Source organism: Mesoplodon densirostris, chromosome 10, assembly GCF_025265405.1.
Source record: "Mesoplodon densirostris isolate mMesDen1 chromosome 10, mMesDen1 primary haplotype, whole genome shotgun sequence".
NCBI classification, from domain to species: domain Eukaryota; kingdom Metazoa; phylum Chordata; class Mammalia; order Artiodactyla; family Ziphiidae; genus Mesoplodon; species Mesoplodon densirostris.
Genome location: NC_082670.1, coordinates 102,379,164 through 102,394,114, shown reverse-complemented (window position 1 = coordinate 102,394,114; position 14,951 = coordinate 102,379,164). Strand labels below are relative to the sequence as shown.

The 14,951-nt window shown below is 49.7% G+C and overlaps 1 protein-coding gene across 1 annotated transcript in view; it reads left to right on the top strand.

Annotated features, from left to right (window-relative positions):
• Positions 1-1,241: 1,241 nt before the first annotated feature.
• The window catches only part of SRGAP3 (SLIT-ROBO Rho GTPase activating protein 3), a 133,811-nt gene continuing 120,101 nt past the window's right edge, over positions 1,242-14,951 (top strand). Inside the window, exon 1 of the mRNA XM_060109195.1 lies at positions 1,242-1,336. The gene's annotated coding sequence lies outside the window, so the exon portion shown is untranslated. The remainder of the gene's footprint in view (positions 1,337-14,951) is intronic.

Below are 14,951 nucleotides of genomic sequence, written 5' to 3'. Positions count from 1 at the left end.
CCCAGAGTAGGGCTGCCCCCTTTGAAGACCATTTCTCCAAAGGATGCTAAGATGGTGCTGGCCACCTTTTCAGACAGGAGGCCCATTTCTGCAGGAGGAATTGGACATCTCAGGGACTGGTTTGGATTACTTGGAGAGTCCCCTGAGGGTAAATCCAGAGAAGTGAAGTTTGGGGCCAGGTGATGGGTGGCCTTGAATTCCGTGCTAAGGAGTTGGACTTAATACTCAGCCAGAGAGGGGGGCCTTGGGCAGTTTTGAGCAGGGAGCTGGTGTGAGCATAGTGTGGGGAGACTGATCTCTTGAGCAGCTCGTGGGATGGCAGGGAAGGGTTTAATGCATGGAGATGGCAGGAGTGGCAAAACCACTGGGATCCGGCGGTGATTTTTATCTCTAGCCCCTGCTTATGAACGTTTGCCCTGCTTGCACAGACCTGGTTTGCTCTGTCCGGATTTCCTGAAGCCTGGGCTACATTCTCTGGTGGTACCTGAGATGTTGATGCATGGAACTCAAGGTGATTCAGAGTAGAACACAGACATGGCCTTAAATAACCCTGAAACCTAAGAGTGAATAACCCTGAGACGCTCAGCCCTCGCTCAGTCCTGACTATACCTGGAGAAAGTCTGTCTTTAACTCCTCTCACGCTCCCGTATTCCTCTTGTTGATGGAGATTGAGCAGTTTAGGCTTAGGGCGTTTGATAGCAGTAGTCTTTAGAGAGAATTTTACAAAATTTCTGTTTTTGTTGAATAAATTTTCTATGTATCAGAATGGCAAGTCGTTCTAGTTTTACACTTGTCGTAATGACATAAAACTGTTTGTTTTAAGTAAGTTCTTTCCAGTTAGAAAAATGAGCGAATTTACTAGATCATACGGAAGAAATAATAATGCTGGTGGTGTGTGGATATGGCAAAAATCGTGGTGGTGACGTGCAATGACTCAACTTTGGAAAACACTGGGTTACACCATGGCAAAAACTGGCATTTGCTAAATCGTCCTGTCAAAGCCTGGAGAGGCTCTGGGTGGCAGATGGTAGGGAGGGGGCCGCTGGAATTGCAGTGCCTGGGCCACTGGCATTGGGTCGACTGGGTGGGTCCCTCTGCTCTCCCCACGATCGCCTAACAGCCTGCTCCTGCCTCTTCCCGCAGAGATCCGCACGCAGCTGGTGGAGCAGTTCAAGTGCTTGGAGCAGCAGTCTGAGTCGAGGCTGCAGCTGCTCCAGGACCTCCAGGAGTTTTTCCGCCGGAAAGCCGAGATCGAGCTTGAGTACTCCCGCAGCCTGGAGAAACTGGCTGAGCGCTTCTCCTCCAAGATCCGCAGCTCCCGGGAGCACCAGTTCAAGTAAGAAGGGGCCAGGGGTCTGGGGCGGCGGGAGGCAGTGCCGGGGCTGAAGCAGAAGTGAGGCAAGGACTCACTGGGGGCAAATGGTGTGCTTCTAGGCCCGGGGTCTGCAGGTAACTTCCAACTCCAAGCCTCAGTCTTCCTCAGCCTAAAGTGAAGCTAGAAATAGTTGCTACCCATAAAGATGCTGAAGGGAATACACAAGGGACCCAAGAGAAGTGCTTGTCACAGAGAGTAAGTGCTCAATAAATTGTTCTGTTGTGATTATCCCACCAAGCACCAGGCTCTGTGCTGGCTTCCATTTGGGCCAAGGTGACAGCCCACCTCCTTTCAGGACATCCTGACTCGACCCAGTTATCTTTTATCTGGGGGTGAGCCAGCCTATGTCTGCATTCCTTCAGCACAACGGCCTCAGAATTTCTTCCCTGTGAAACAGATGCTCAAAGCATTCCTCTTCCTTCCTCCCCTGGAGGACGGTGCCAGGCTTAGTTGCTGCCTTAGTTGCTTACTTACCTACACACACCCTCCAGGGCCTAACTTCTCATACCCCAAGCTCTGATTTCGAGGAGGGAGGGAGGCTTGGTCCTCTTGGGCACGTCCCTGGCTGAGTCCTCCAGCTGCAAATGCCCCTAGCTCAGAACCCGCGGGGCCAGCCGCCAAGTGTGGGCAGGAGCCACGACCTCACACGGATGCGTCCTCCTACACCTGTCTCCCCCTCCGCCGTACTCCCTGGAGGTCCCCCTCCCCTGTGGGTCATCTCTCCAGTGAATGGCCGTCAACCCCAGGAGACCAGAGACTTGTTTCATCCCGCCTGCCCCGTTCTTCTTTCCCCTGGGTTCGATCTCTTTTTTTCTCTCTACGTAGGTTTAAATTGTGGTAAAATACACATAACATAAAGTTTACCATCTTCAATATTTTTAAATGTACAGGGGTGTGGCATTAAGTACATTCACACTGTTGTGCGACCATCACCCCCATCCTTCCCCAGAACCCTTGCTTCATCTTACAAGTGTGAAACTCTGCACCCTGTAAAAAATACCCCATTCCCCTCTCCCTGCCGCCCTGGCACCCACCATTCTACCGTCTATCTCTATGAGTCCGACTGCTCTAGGGACCTCCTGTTAGTGGACTCCCACAGTACTTGTCCTTTTGTGACTGGCTTATTCCACTTCGCCTAAATGTCCACAAGGTGTACCCGTGTTGTCACACGTGTCAGAACGTCCTTCCGTTTTAAGGCTGACTGATACTCCATTGTGTGTATAGACCACACTTTGCTTAGCTGCGTCCACCTTGCTCTCTCTGTCTTTTGCATTCTGCTCCGGCCAGGGAGTGCTGTTCCTTTAAGCTCCCCTCAACATCTCCCTAAATCGGTGCCTCAGCGTTTGAACACTCACTTTTGTGCCTTCTTCCCTTGACATCTGGGGAGAAGAAATTGCTTTATTAAAGGGCAAAAAGGTATTACACTTTTGCAAATACCATGCATGTTTTTCCACCCAATCTCATCTATTCAAACTTTCATTGCGGGAGGATGCTTCTATTAATAACTTCCTCCCAGGCACTATCTGGGCCCTTTCCTACATAATCTCGTTTTTCTGATATATTTTTTGGAGAAAGTGTGTGCTTTTTTAAATGATAAAAGTAAAATACTCATTGTATACAGTTTAGAAAATGTAGAAAAGTAGAAGAAAAAAAAATCACTCGCAGTCCCACCACTCAGAAGCTCACATTTTGGTGCCTTTTCTTGCCTGTGTTTTAATAATAAAAACAACAGTGATGATTTATTGAGCACATTAACTGAGTACTTACTTTGAGCTGGATGGGTATTACTACCCCGTCTTAGAGATGAGGACAGCGAAGCTCTGACTGAGCGGCTTGTACAAACATGTCTGTGGGCCAATTATTGGAAAGTGACAGGTTTGAACCTTTGCTCCCATTCTGCCTCCTTGGCCTGAGATAAGAAAGGGCCTGCGTGTGGTCTGAGAACAGCCATGGACTCTGAACACTCCCCTAAAACCACAGACACACTGCAGAAACCCACGCCTCTGGCTGGGCTCTCATGGGAGCCATCCAGGCTGTGTGATCGGGCTGGAGCTCAGCTCCTGCCCCTCTCCTTCCTCTTGGTTTGAAATCAGCTCCCTTCCCGTTCTCGGTGTGAACATGGTGGAGAGGAGGGAGGCGGGGCACTGGGGGAGCATGGGCGGGCATCCCCTGTTCCCTTGCATTGCCTGTAATGAGCTCAGTCAGCCCCTCATGGCTTCATTAACCGAGGCCACCAGACAGAACAGGAGCCCCAGCTGGCAGTCTGGCCAAGCAGGCCACTGGACACACTCTGAAAAGTCTAATTAGGGTGTGGCCCTGGCCAGTGCAGCTGCTGCAGGCCCTCTGCATGAGGCTAATGCTTTGGCATTGCCCCCGATGGCTTTTGGAAGCAGGAGTCTCCAGGGGATGCCTGGACTTGCCCTTTGACCCCAGGGCCAACCAGCCTGACCTCTGGCTGCCTCTTCTTTGGAGCTCAGTGCACAGGGTCTGTGCTGTGCTCTGTCCTGGCTGTCCAGAGAAGCCTTGTCCTGCTGTCTTGTAGATCCTTTATTAAGAGGGTCCACCTATCTGCCAGGTACCCTCTCAGGGTGTGGGTCTGGTCATTTTATTCCTACTGCACTGGGCCCCCTGGGGCAGAGGTGGGGCCTTCGTGAGTGAGCAGGAGGAAGGGAGGAAGAAAGGGAGGGAGGGGATTTACTTGGTCTATAAAGTTCACTATGGCTGAGAGATTTGGTTCAGAGAGGGAATTAATTTGCCCAAGATCTCACAGCAGATTAGTGGCAAAACTGGGATGGGCACTGCCTTAGTCCACTTGGGCTGCTATAACAAAGTACCATGGACTGGGTGGCTTATAAACAGACATGTTTTTCCTCACACTTCTGGAGGCTGGAAGCCTGAGATCAGGGTGCCGGCGTGATGAGGTTCTGGTGAATGCCCTCCTGTGGCTTGCGGACACCTGATTCTCCTTGTGTCCTCACACAGTGAGAGGAACAGAGAGAGGAAGCAAGCTCTAGAGACTCTTACAAGGGCACTAATCCCATCATGAGGGCTCCCTTCCTCTGCCCTTATCTAATCCTAATTTCCTGCCAAAGGCCCCATGTCCCAACACCATCACATTGGGAGTAGGGTGTCAACATATGGCTTCTGGGGCAACACAAACATTCAGTCCATAACAGGAACTCACATCTCTTGACTCCACGTCCAGTGCTCCTCCTTTTGCTCCATGGGCTCCGTCTCTCTACGGCTCCAGCTGCTCCCTCTCCACCTGGGCAGCTGAAAAATTTACAGCTGCCCCGGAGGTACCCAGGAGGAGTCTGGGCTAGACTCACCCAGACTGAGTTCCATGTGGCATGTGATTCAAAGAAAGGCTCAGCTGGTGGCCCTGACGGTTTACCTGGGGCAGGTTGAACATTCAGAGAACAACATCATCACATGTGTCTTTTCTACCATCACATATTTCTATTCTAACACTTTTTTCAAAGCACTCTGACGTCTTTGCTCTCTTACAATCCTGTTGATACCCCAGGGATGCAGAGAGGGAGCCAGTGGTTTTATCTCAAGCCAACTGAGTGCCAGGCAAGCTGAGTGGGATTTTACAAAGGACACATCGTGAGCTGTTGAGTGAGAAAACCCAGGGCTCCTGGCTTCCAGCTCAGGCTTCTCTCTCCGAAAAGCCATGTGGGCCATCATATTTGAAATGTGTATATTGAGGACCTCTTATTTTCTTAGACCGTGCTTCATGATGAAGACACACAGGTTAGTGAGACGCTGTCCCTCCTCTCTCTCTCTCTCTCTCTCTCTCTCTCTCGAGCACGTGGCGTGGGGGATGTCCATAGGTGGTGTGCTTGGGGCAGGCACCCAGTCCCCGAGGCCCTGTTCTTTGAACCCTGCCACCTTCTTTTTCTTTAGGCCTCAGCGTTTAGATATCACTTCCTCTGCAAAGCTTCCTTGAATCTGACCTGGTGCCTTCCTGTGTGTGCCCACAATATTCTGCACTTGTTGATTCGCTTATTCAGTCAGTATTTATCGAGCACCTACCACGTGCCCGGCCCTGGCTTACAGTGGCAAATAAGGCAGAGTTGGTTCCTGCTGTGGTGGAATTTACCATCTAGTGGAGGACAGAGATGCAAATCAAACATAGAAAACAAATAAATGAATCCAATGATTGCTGGGATGGAATGATTGCTAGGGTCTGGGTTGGAGGGTCTAAGACAGCTTCCCCCACGTTCCCTGGCACTTTGGTGAAGACAGCTGTAAGGCTGGGCTCAGCTGGGCTGCCTCCCTCTCCACATGGGGCCAGGGCCTCACTTCAGTCGTGGGAGCTCAGGGCACTGAAGTGGCAGGGGGGCAATCTGCAGTCTTCTTGGACCCCACCTCCAGCCCCTGCCGAGATTCTCTTGATCAGAGTGGTCTCAGCTCTAGCTCAAGGGAGGGAAAATAAAGGCTTCCTCTCACTGGAGGACTGTCAAAGGATTTGCAGCCCTCGTGAATCCTCCACACTGAGCTAAAACGGCAGCCAGGGAAGGCTTCTGGAGGAAGTGGCATTTAAGCAGAGACCAGAGGGATGAGAAGGAGCAGCCGTGGGGACGGTGTGAGGGGAAGAGAGGCCAGTGGGGCTGGAACTGGTGGTGAGGAGAGCCGTAGCCATCCTCAGTAGGAGTAGCATGATCTGTTTTCCAGTTTTGAAAGATCACCCTGGATTGGAGGGGGCAAGAGTGGAGCTGAGCAGACTAGCAGGGTGATGGGAGTATAGCTCCCCAGGCAGGGGTGACGAGGGCCTGGGTGATAGCAGAGCTGACAGAGAGTGGACAGGTGCTGGGAAATCTGTCAGAGGCAGAATTGAGGAAAAGAGAAGAATCTGTTTCTGACTTGAGATGAAGGGACTTGAGAAGGGCCTAAGGCAAGAGCTGCCACCCTGTGCTGTAGTCACCTTTTTTCCTTGTCTGCCCCTCTTTTGACGACTGGGCTGCCAGCTCTGAGATGGAAGAGGGGGTGGCTGTTGACTTGGGGTCCCTAGCATCTGGCACCAGGTTTGGCATATGGTTGGTCCTCACTGAATGTTTGTTGAATGAATGAATGAAGGTCAGGTGGTAATTAACGTGGCTTTGGGCTGGGGGTGGTTGGGGGCAGGGAAGGGGACATTTGTGGCTGCCGTAGGAGCTTGAGGAGGCCATCTGGGTGAAGGCAAAGGTACCACCAGTTGTGGTACCTGGCACACGCACAGGGATGCTGAGAGGGCAGTCCTTCATTGGGGAATTGGGACTGCAGAAGTCAAGCTCTAGTTTAGAGTGTGGTCTTGACCAGCAGCTTCAGCGTCCCCATCCCGGGGGGACTTGTCAGAAGAGCAAAGTCTCTGGCCTCCCCTCAGACCCTCTGCATGAGAAACTCTGGTGGGGGGGGCGGTGGGCAGCAATTTGTATTTTAACAAGTCCACCAGGGGATTCTGATGGCCATTCACTGCTGAAGAGTTGCCCAGGCTGATGACTTTCTAGGTGATAAATTGTTTACAATTCACTTTCAGGCTGTGCTGGCTTTCCAGACCCCTCCTCTCCCCCAGCATAAAATCCATAATCCACTGCCCTTTTGCAGCCAGGCCCGACCTGCGCTGGCCTTGTCCTTTTTGAGGCTGGGAGCCTGTCCTGAGCAGGAATGTGCTGGGGAGGGTGGCACACAGGGACCTTAAGACCTGCCTCTGGGGGTAGAGGGGTGTCCTGCAAACAAATTGGGTAGTTCTAGGAAGCCAGAGGTTTCCTGGAACTAAGATTTCTTCTTCCTCCAGAGAAGTGTTTTCTGAAACTCCAACACCTTGAGCTGTCCAGCTGTGGAGGCTGGTGGTGGGGCGTGCGGGAGGAGGCAAAGAGAGCGAGAATGAGGAGAGGTGGGAAAGACTGCCACTCTGTGCCTCCCCTTAGAGATTCCCCATGAAAGGCTCTGAGAGGTTTTACAATAAATAAGCCTGCTGACTTCTTTCTGAAGGCTGTTTGACCACAGGATTCTCCCTCTCTCAGGATATTTATTAATTTTTTACCATACAAGCGCTCCTTGGGATCCAGTATAAAAAGCTCTGTTGAGACAAACTCTGGATTCCCCTCTGGAATGTTCACGCTGCATGCAAATAGTGTGGGAGTTGACACAGCCCCCTTCTTAGAATTCTGACTCCCTCCGTTTTTGATACCCCTGACCTTCCGGGGATATACCTGCTAAAAATGCTCTCTCCAGAAGTTTAAGTGTTGGTTGCTGCTATTTGGACAGCTGTGAAAAAAAAGCAACAGGGAATTCTATTCAAATATGTTTAAACTGTGGAAAGTCAGAGTGTGGAAAGAGCTGGGAGGTGCTTGGCCAGTCACTGAATTAATGCTTAATATTCTCTGCACAGGAGGTTTGGAGCATCTCTTAGCTTCACAGAGCAGTTGAGAGGGAGGATTCAGTGAGCAGCTAAGTTGATTGCCAAGAAAATGCTTCTTTGGGGGGATAAAACATCACAGACTTTTTGTTTCCACAGATGTAGCATTTCCCTAAAAAGATGCTATAACTTAGACTTAGCCTTCCAGGTGAATCCTAAGGATAGAAGCACTTTTGTAGTGAGTAAAATGTGCAAAGGATTCCGAATGAAAAGGTTTGCTCAGACCGAGGTGGGGATAATAGGGGAGGTCCTCCAGGTGGGAATCGCATCTCCATTCATAGCTGCTGCTGTTACTATGGCTACCATCACACCAGTGATGGCTTTCTAGTAGTGCTGTCCAGAGCTGGTATTCTCCTAGGACAAGTTGCCAGCCGACTCTTTCCTGGTGGCTCTGTCTGTGCTGTGCAAGTTGTTTAATCTTTCAGATTCCCCCCACATACATATTACCATATGCCCAGTGCCCTATAGATGTTTGACATGGATCGTCTCATTTAACCTTCATGGTAAATGTTGTGACCTTTGAGGCAGGTACTATCTCTGTCTTTCTAGTTGAAAACATTGAGGTTTTGAGAAATTAAGTAATTTGTCCAGAGGGACATAGCTAGAACAGGTAAGTGGCAGAACTAGGATTTTTTAAAAATATTTTAATTTTATTGGAGTATAGTTGATTTACAATGTTTTGTTAATTTCAGGTGTACAGCAAAGTGATTTAGTTATACATATATTCATTCTTTTTTAGATTATTATCTCATATAGGTTGCCACAGAATGTTGGGTAGAGCTCCCCGTGCTATACAGTAGGCCCTTGTTGGTTATCTATCTTATATATAGTAGTGTGTGTATGTTCATCCCAAGCTCCCGGTATAACCCTCCCCCCGACATTTCCCCTTTGGTAACCATAAGTTTGTTTTTGATGTCTGTAAGTCTGCTTCTGTTTTGTAAAAGAGTTCATTTGTATCTTTTTTAAAAAAATTAGATTCCACATATGGGTGATATCATATGATGTTTGTCTTTCTCTGTCTGACTTACTTCATTTACTATGATAATCTAGGATTCTAATCTTGGTTTAACTGGCTCCAAAGTGCAGAATTTCTTCTAGCTGCATGCCTCTCGGTGTGTCCCCTCACCGCTCTGGGCTGGGTTTGTGTTCCCTGAGAGTCAGCCATCAGTCCAGACCACGTCCTCCTCGTGTGGGCATCAGAGGGCACCTTCTTCTCCCGCTGGTCAGCTCATGCTCGTCTCCCCAGGGCCAGCTCAGGGCTCACCTACTCTGCGAAGTCCCTGCTGCAGGTCCCAGGTTCGCAGTCACTGCTCCTCCCCTGGCCTGCCATGGTGATCTGTATGTCACTCTCCTGGGGCTCGGGTCAGATTATCAAGGAATGATCCAGTTCATATATCTGGTTCTCCCACCTCAGTCTGCCAGCTGCTTGAAGGCAAGGGGCCATTTCTAGTCCCTCTCTCTCTGACATACAGTAGAAGCTCTATCAAAGTTTTTGAATGAATAACTGAAAAGACCAAGATACTACTGAATACTTTCTTCAAATACTTGAAGGAAATAGACTTGTGGGGATGCTGAAGGAGAGAAGTGAGGTCCAAGGATAGCATTTTCAGAAAAGCAGACTTTAACTCAACCTTGAGAACGTTCCAGTAGCCAGAGCTGTCCAGCAAGAAAAGGGCTGCCTTGGGAGGTGTGAGTGCCCAATCCATGGACGTACGTACACAACACAGTCGGGTGTTTTAGGGGCACATTTCTGTAGTGTGAAGGCTTGTCAGACCGGATCAGTGTTCCTCAGAATGAGGGAGGGATCTTCGATAGCACGTGAGCCATAAATAGTGACTGATCTTTTCAGTTCTCTTTCAGTCTTTGCAGTTATAGTTTGGTTCTAGTGTGTTGCTAACACCTCTCTAACCCTCCATTTAACAAACAGACAGCAGATCTTGGGTATTAGCATCTGCCTAGGATTCAATGATACTGTTTGGAACTTACTTTTTTCCAGTAACCTTCTATTTAGGGCAAGTAAAGGTGGTTTTTAAAAATTTATTTTAACTAAGACTAGGGAAAGTCCTTTTTGTAAATAAATCCATTTAAGTAAAAAGAGACACTCAACAGGGAGGTATGAAGTATGGTGGTGTGCGGGATGGCACAAATCCTGAAGCCAACGTGAGATACCCCGAGGGCCCCTGCCAGCTCCTCCTGGAATCTGAATATCTTTCATCTCCACCCTCTTCATCCCCCACCTTTGTTTTCGTTGCTGGGGGGGATTTTAAGGCAGGAGGGTCAGCCCCTTGAGTGGTCTTTGCAATGGCTACAGCCCCTTATCCTCCTTCCAGTTTTTCCTTCTGGGGCCTCTCCAGATCCTACACCCAGTTTCCTGGAATCCTCAGAGACTGTAATCAGCAACTTCCAAAGTATTAATATTAACCAGGATGTGATTTGTTTATATTTGGATATGCTTGATACACATAGATACGTGCATATCATTTAAATTTTATTCTAAAAATGAAAATAGATGTTGTAATAAAGATAAAATAGATGTTGTTGTAATTAACAAGCAGTGGTATGCAGGGGGTTAGTTTTGACTCCATTCCATTAGGCAAAGAGGACAATAATGATCTTCCAAGATTATACAGCACCTTACACTTTGCAGAGTGCCTCCCCAGGCTTTAGCTGCTTAAATCCTCCCAAGAATCCTGGTGGGGCCGGGGGAGTCAGGGAAGGTGTCATCATCCCCATCTGACAGGCAAAGAACCTGAAGGCCAGCCAGGGTGGGCCTGGCTTAGGATCCCCGCTGGTTGGTGAAAGAACTGACGGAGGAACTGTGAGTCAGTGCCCTTCCTCTGCTGGGTGCTGCACGTACCATGTGATGCACCCATTTTGCAGGTGGATAAACCAAGGCAAAGGTTCTCACAGGGAAAGAGAAGATGAGGTTGGCCAGACATTGCCTAATGAGGCAGAAATTTTTGTTCCAGTACCAAGAATACATTCAGCAAGTCAAAAGGGATCTCAGGAGTGCTGCTGGACCAGACCCAGTGTGCCATCACTTTGAGGTGTGAGGACCGATCCTCAGGGTGGAGGGGGCGTCTCCGGACCATTGGCACTGGGCCTTGAAGTACACATAAGGGTTTACTGGGGGAGAAGGTAGTAATGGGAGGAGGAAAACCAACATTTATAGCAAACCTACCATGGGCTGTATGGTTACATACATCAGTCAATGGATTTTCCCAGTAGCCAAGTGAGGTGCTGGTGGCAGTAATAGTGATGCCAGTAATAATGATTATTACTATTGTCAGGCGCTGGGTTTGATGCTGAGAGTGTCTTATGAATTACCTCATTTAATCCTTAAAGCACCACTGTGAGGTAGGCGTTATCAACCCTGTTTTACAGATAAAGAAAGAAAAGGTTTGACTAGCTTCCCAATTCACCCAGCTGGTGTGGAGCAGAACTGGTACTTGAACCCCAGCCTGTGACTCCATAGCACCCAGCATGGGTAAGCAGAACCTGCTTCGGGCAGGTGACCCAATGGATGTAGTTCTTCCCGTTGGAATGACTGTCTCAGGGCTGGTGTCAGCCAACAGCAGCTTTTATTTTTTATTTTTTTTTTCTTTTTGCGGTATGTGGGCCTCTCACTGTTGTGGCCTCTCCCGTTGCGGAGCACAGGCTCCGGACGCGCAGGCCCAGCGGCCACGGCTCACGGGCCCAGCCGCTCCGCGGCACACGGGATCCTCCCAGACCGGGGCACGAACCCGCATCCCCTGCATCGGCAGGCGGACTCCCAACCACTGCGCCACCAGGGAGGCCCCCAACAGCAGCTTTTAAGTCAGCAGATCTCAGCTTCATGAAGGGGCTTCCCTGCCCTGAAGCCTCACGCCCACCGTTTGCCACCAGGTGACTCCCAGGCAAAGCCCCAGATTCTCCCCCCTCACCTGGACAGCGGCTCTGCCTCCCACCTGGCCTTCCCGCCCAGCGATCATATCACTGGACCATTCAAAACCTTCATTCAACCTTGACCTTCGAAGTCCTTCATGGTCTGGCTCCTCCCTTCCTGCCACCTTTTCACCACGCCCTGCATCACTGCTGCCCGAGCCCAAAAGAACTTCTTCCAGCCCCAAAAGAACTTCTTCCAGCCCCGGAACATCCATGTCTTGTCTGACCTCACAGCTTCACACTCAGCCTTCCGTCGTCCGCCTGCAGGATATGTCTGTCTTTGTGTTTCCCATCCAGCAAACTCTTACGTGTACTTCAAGCCCACTGCAAAGGTTTCTGTGATTACCCATCCACCCTGAGGCAGAATGAGCCACTCCCTCCCCCACTCCTCTGAGATCCGCTTCCTCACCCAGCATAACATAGGAAACGTCTGTTACTCTCCCCTGCTCAGCATCCCTCCCTTCTTCTTCTTTTGATAACAAGACCTAGATTTTCCTCTGGGGAATCATCCCTGAACAATGGTGAGCCTGTGACCAGCATTGTATCCTCTTGGCCACAGAGCTTTAATCTAGCGACCTGCAATTCCAGGATTTTTGGTGGAACAGGTGGGGAAAAGCTCTCTTTTTACTGGGATGACTAGCAGTCAGGGTACTTTTGGTTTGAAGAGGGCCTGCCTGAGAGTGAAGCCAGCACAGAGAGAGGAAAGCAGAGCCAAGTGACAGAGACCAGGTCCCGCTGACATCCTTTGAGCCCCTGGATGCAGCCATGCCCGAGGGCAACAACCACCTATTCCTTTACATTTTTTTGATTAAAATTTTTGATCCTTAAAATTTTTCTTCCTCCCATTACTACTGTTTTTGTTTAAGCCAGTCTGAAGTAAGTTTTTCCTTCACTTCAACTAAAGGTGTTCTGACCAATGGCCATAAGAATTCTTGGTTTGCATTAAGTTCAACCGCTAGATTGTGAGCCTTCTCAAGGCTCATCCAGTCATCTTTTTAATCCCCTGGGACTGGACAGCGCCTATTAGCACATGGCAGATACTCAAAGGATATTAGAAGAGTGAGTGAATGAGTGAATGAATTAGAGTCTGCCAAGGGCTCTGGAGGGATACAGGGAAATATGAGAGGTGGTTCCTGCCTTCAAGGGGCTTATAGAATAAGTGATGACACAAGCCCACATGTGTGGGGGGCAACTGACGAGTGAGTTAAGCGAGAAGATTAAAAATGTCATCTGGAAGTAACTATAGGAGAAGATTGAAATGAGTGGTTCCGACAGAACATTCTGTGGACCTCAGATGATCCCTGAAGCAAAGGCCTTTGAAGTAGATTTTGCTGCGTGGAGTGAAGAGGGGAAGGCATTCCGAGCGAGTGAGTGCACAGATGCGAGGCGGAGATGCATGTGACCCAGGAAGAGTCCTTCCCAGGTTTCAGCGGCCTCACTTTCTTGTCTTTGAAGCTAGATACATAAAAGGGTAGAAAATAGCCATTCACTGTTTCCATTTTTGTGCTTCTTGTTAGGCTTTTCAAATAAATAAGTTGGGGAATTGGGAAAAAAGTCCTTTGTCAGATCACATGTATACATTTGGTTTTGAAATATATGGTTGCTCTTGTCACAGAGGTCTGAAAGGCCCTCACTGGCCGCTCCGTCACTCACCCATCCATTTGATGGATGAGGCAGTAAAGCCTCAGAGAGGTCGAGCCGCAAGCCCAAGAACACACAGCCAATTAGCAGCAGAGCCACGCTCCCCAACTCCCAGTACGATAGACTCAGAAGGCTTGGGGGACAAAACATAGGTAAATGAAGAAACCCATTCCTGGCTCAGAGCTTCACCCACTGCCTGGAGCAGAAAGGGGGATGAGGGAGAGGGCTGGGCAGGCAGCAGATTGGGCCTTAAATGGGCTTTAAATGCTGGCGGAGGAGGTTAGACTTTATCCTCTGCGTCGTAGGTCCATTTGCTCCTCTAATGGACCACAGGAAATATGCCCAAGTGACCATGTAAACTCTCCTCAGACTCCTGATCCACTTGGGGTAGCAGCCTATTATGGGTTGAATTTTGTCCTCCAAAAATTCACATGTTGAAGTCCTAAACCCCCAGTACCTCGGAGTGTGACTTTGTTTGGAAATAGGGTCTTTACAGGGGTAATCAAGTAAAGATGAGGTCATTAGAGTGGGCCCTAATCCAGCATGACTGGTGTCCCTATAATATTAAAAAAGGGGAATTTGGACATAGACACACATCCAGGGAAAACATCACGTGAACATGAAGGCAGAGATTGGGGTGATGTGTCTACATGCCACGGATCACCAAAGATGGCTGGAATACCAAAGATGGCCAGCATACCGCCAGAAGCTGAGGGCGGGGGACACGGAACAGAGTCTCCCTCACAGCCCTTAGAAGGAACCAACCCTGCTGACACCGTGATCTCAGACTTCCAGCCTCCAGAACTGGGAGACGATGCATTTCTGCTATTGAAGTGACCCAGCTGTGGCGCTCTGTTACTGAAGACTGGTGTCCAGCAGTGCGCAGCCCAGATGCTCATCCTGTCCCTCAAGGCCCTGGTCTATGCTGCCTCTGTGGCCTTGTCTCCACCCCTTGTACATCCGCTCTGCCCTCGGGAAGGCGCCCGTGCGCGCAGAGCCTTCACGCCGACTGCTGGGGATGCTCTCCCTTATCCCTAGGCCACTGTACAACCTATGCATTTTTCTGGTCCCACCTCACCCTTCTGGGCACTTTTCATCTATCAGCCGACTGTGTGCCCAGACCTGCCTGACACCAGAGAAACAGTGGTGAAGAGGACAGATGTAAGCTAGAAAGGGGTCAAAGACAGAAAGAAGAAGTAAATGAACAGGACAGATGTCAGGCGTGGTAGTGCTGTAAAAATGATAAAAGGGGGTGGTGTACTAGAGATCGAGGAGCCGCTGGGGGGCAGGGAAGGCCTCAACCAGGAGAAACATCTCAGCTAACGGCTTGGTGACAAGAAGGACCACCTCCACCTCTCCTGGGTGAGGTAACCCCCCCCGGCCCCCTCCGTTATAGACTCAGGAGGCACCATGCATTTCTCTCTCACAGTTCTTCTCACCGATGCCATTTCCTGTCTACTTATGTGCTTATTTGATTGTCATCTGAGGCCCCTACTGGACTGTAAGCTCCATGAATCAGGGAGCATGACTCACTTTGCTTAGCGCTGTCTGGCACAAGAGATGGCACCCAGTTAATATTTTCAGAATTAATGATTCGTGCTGCCAGCA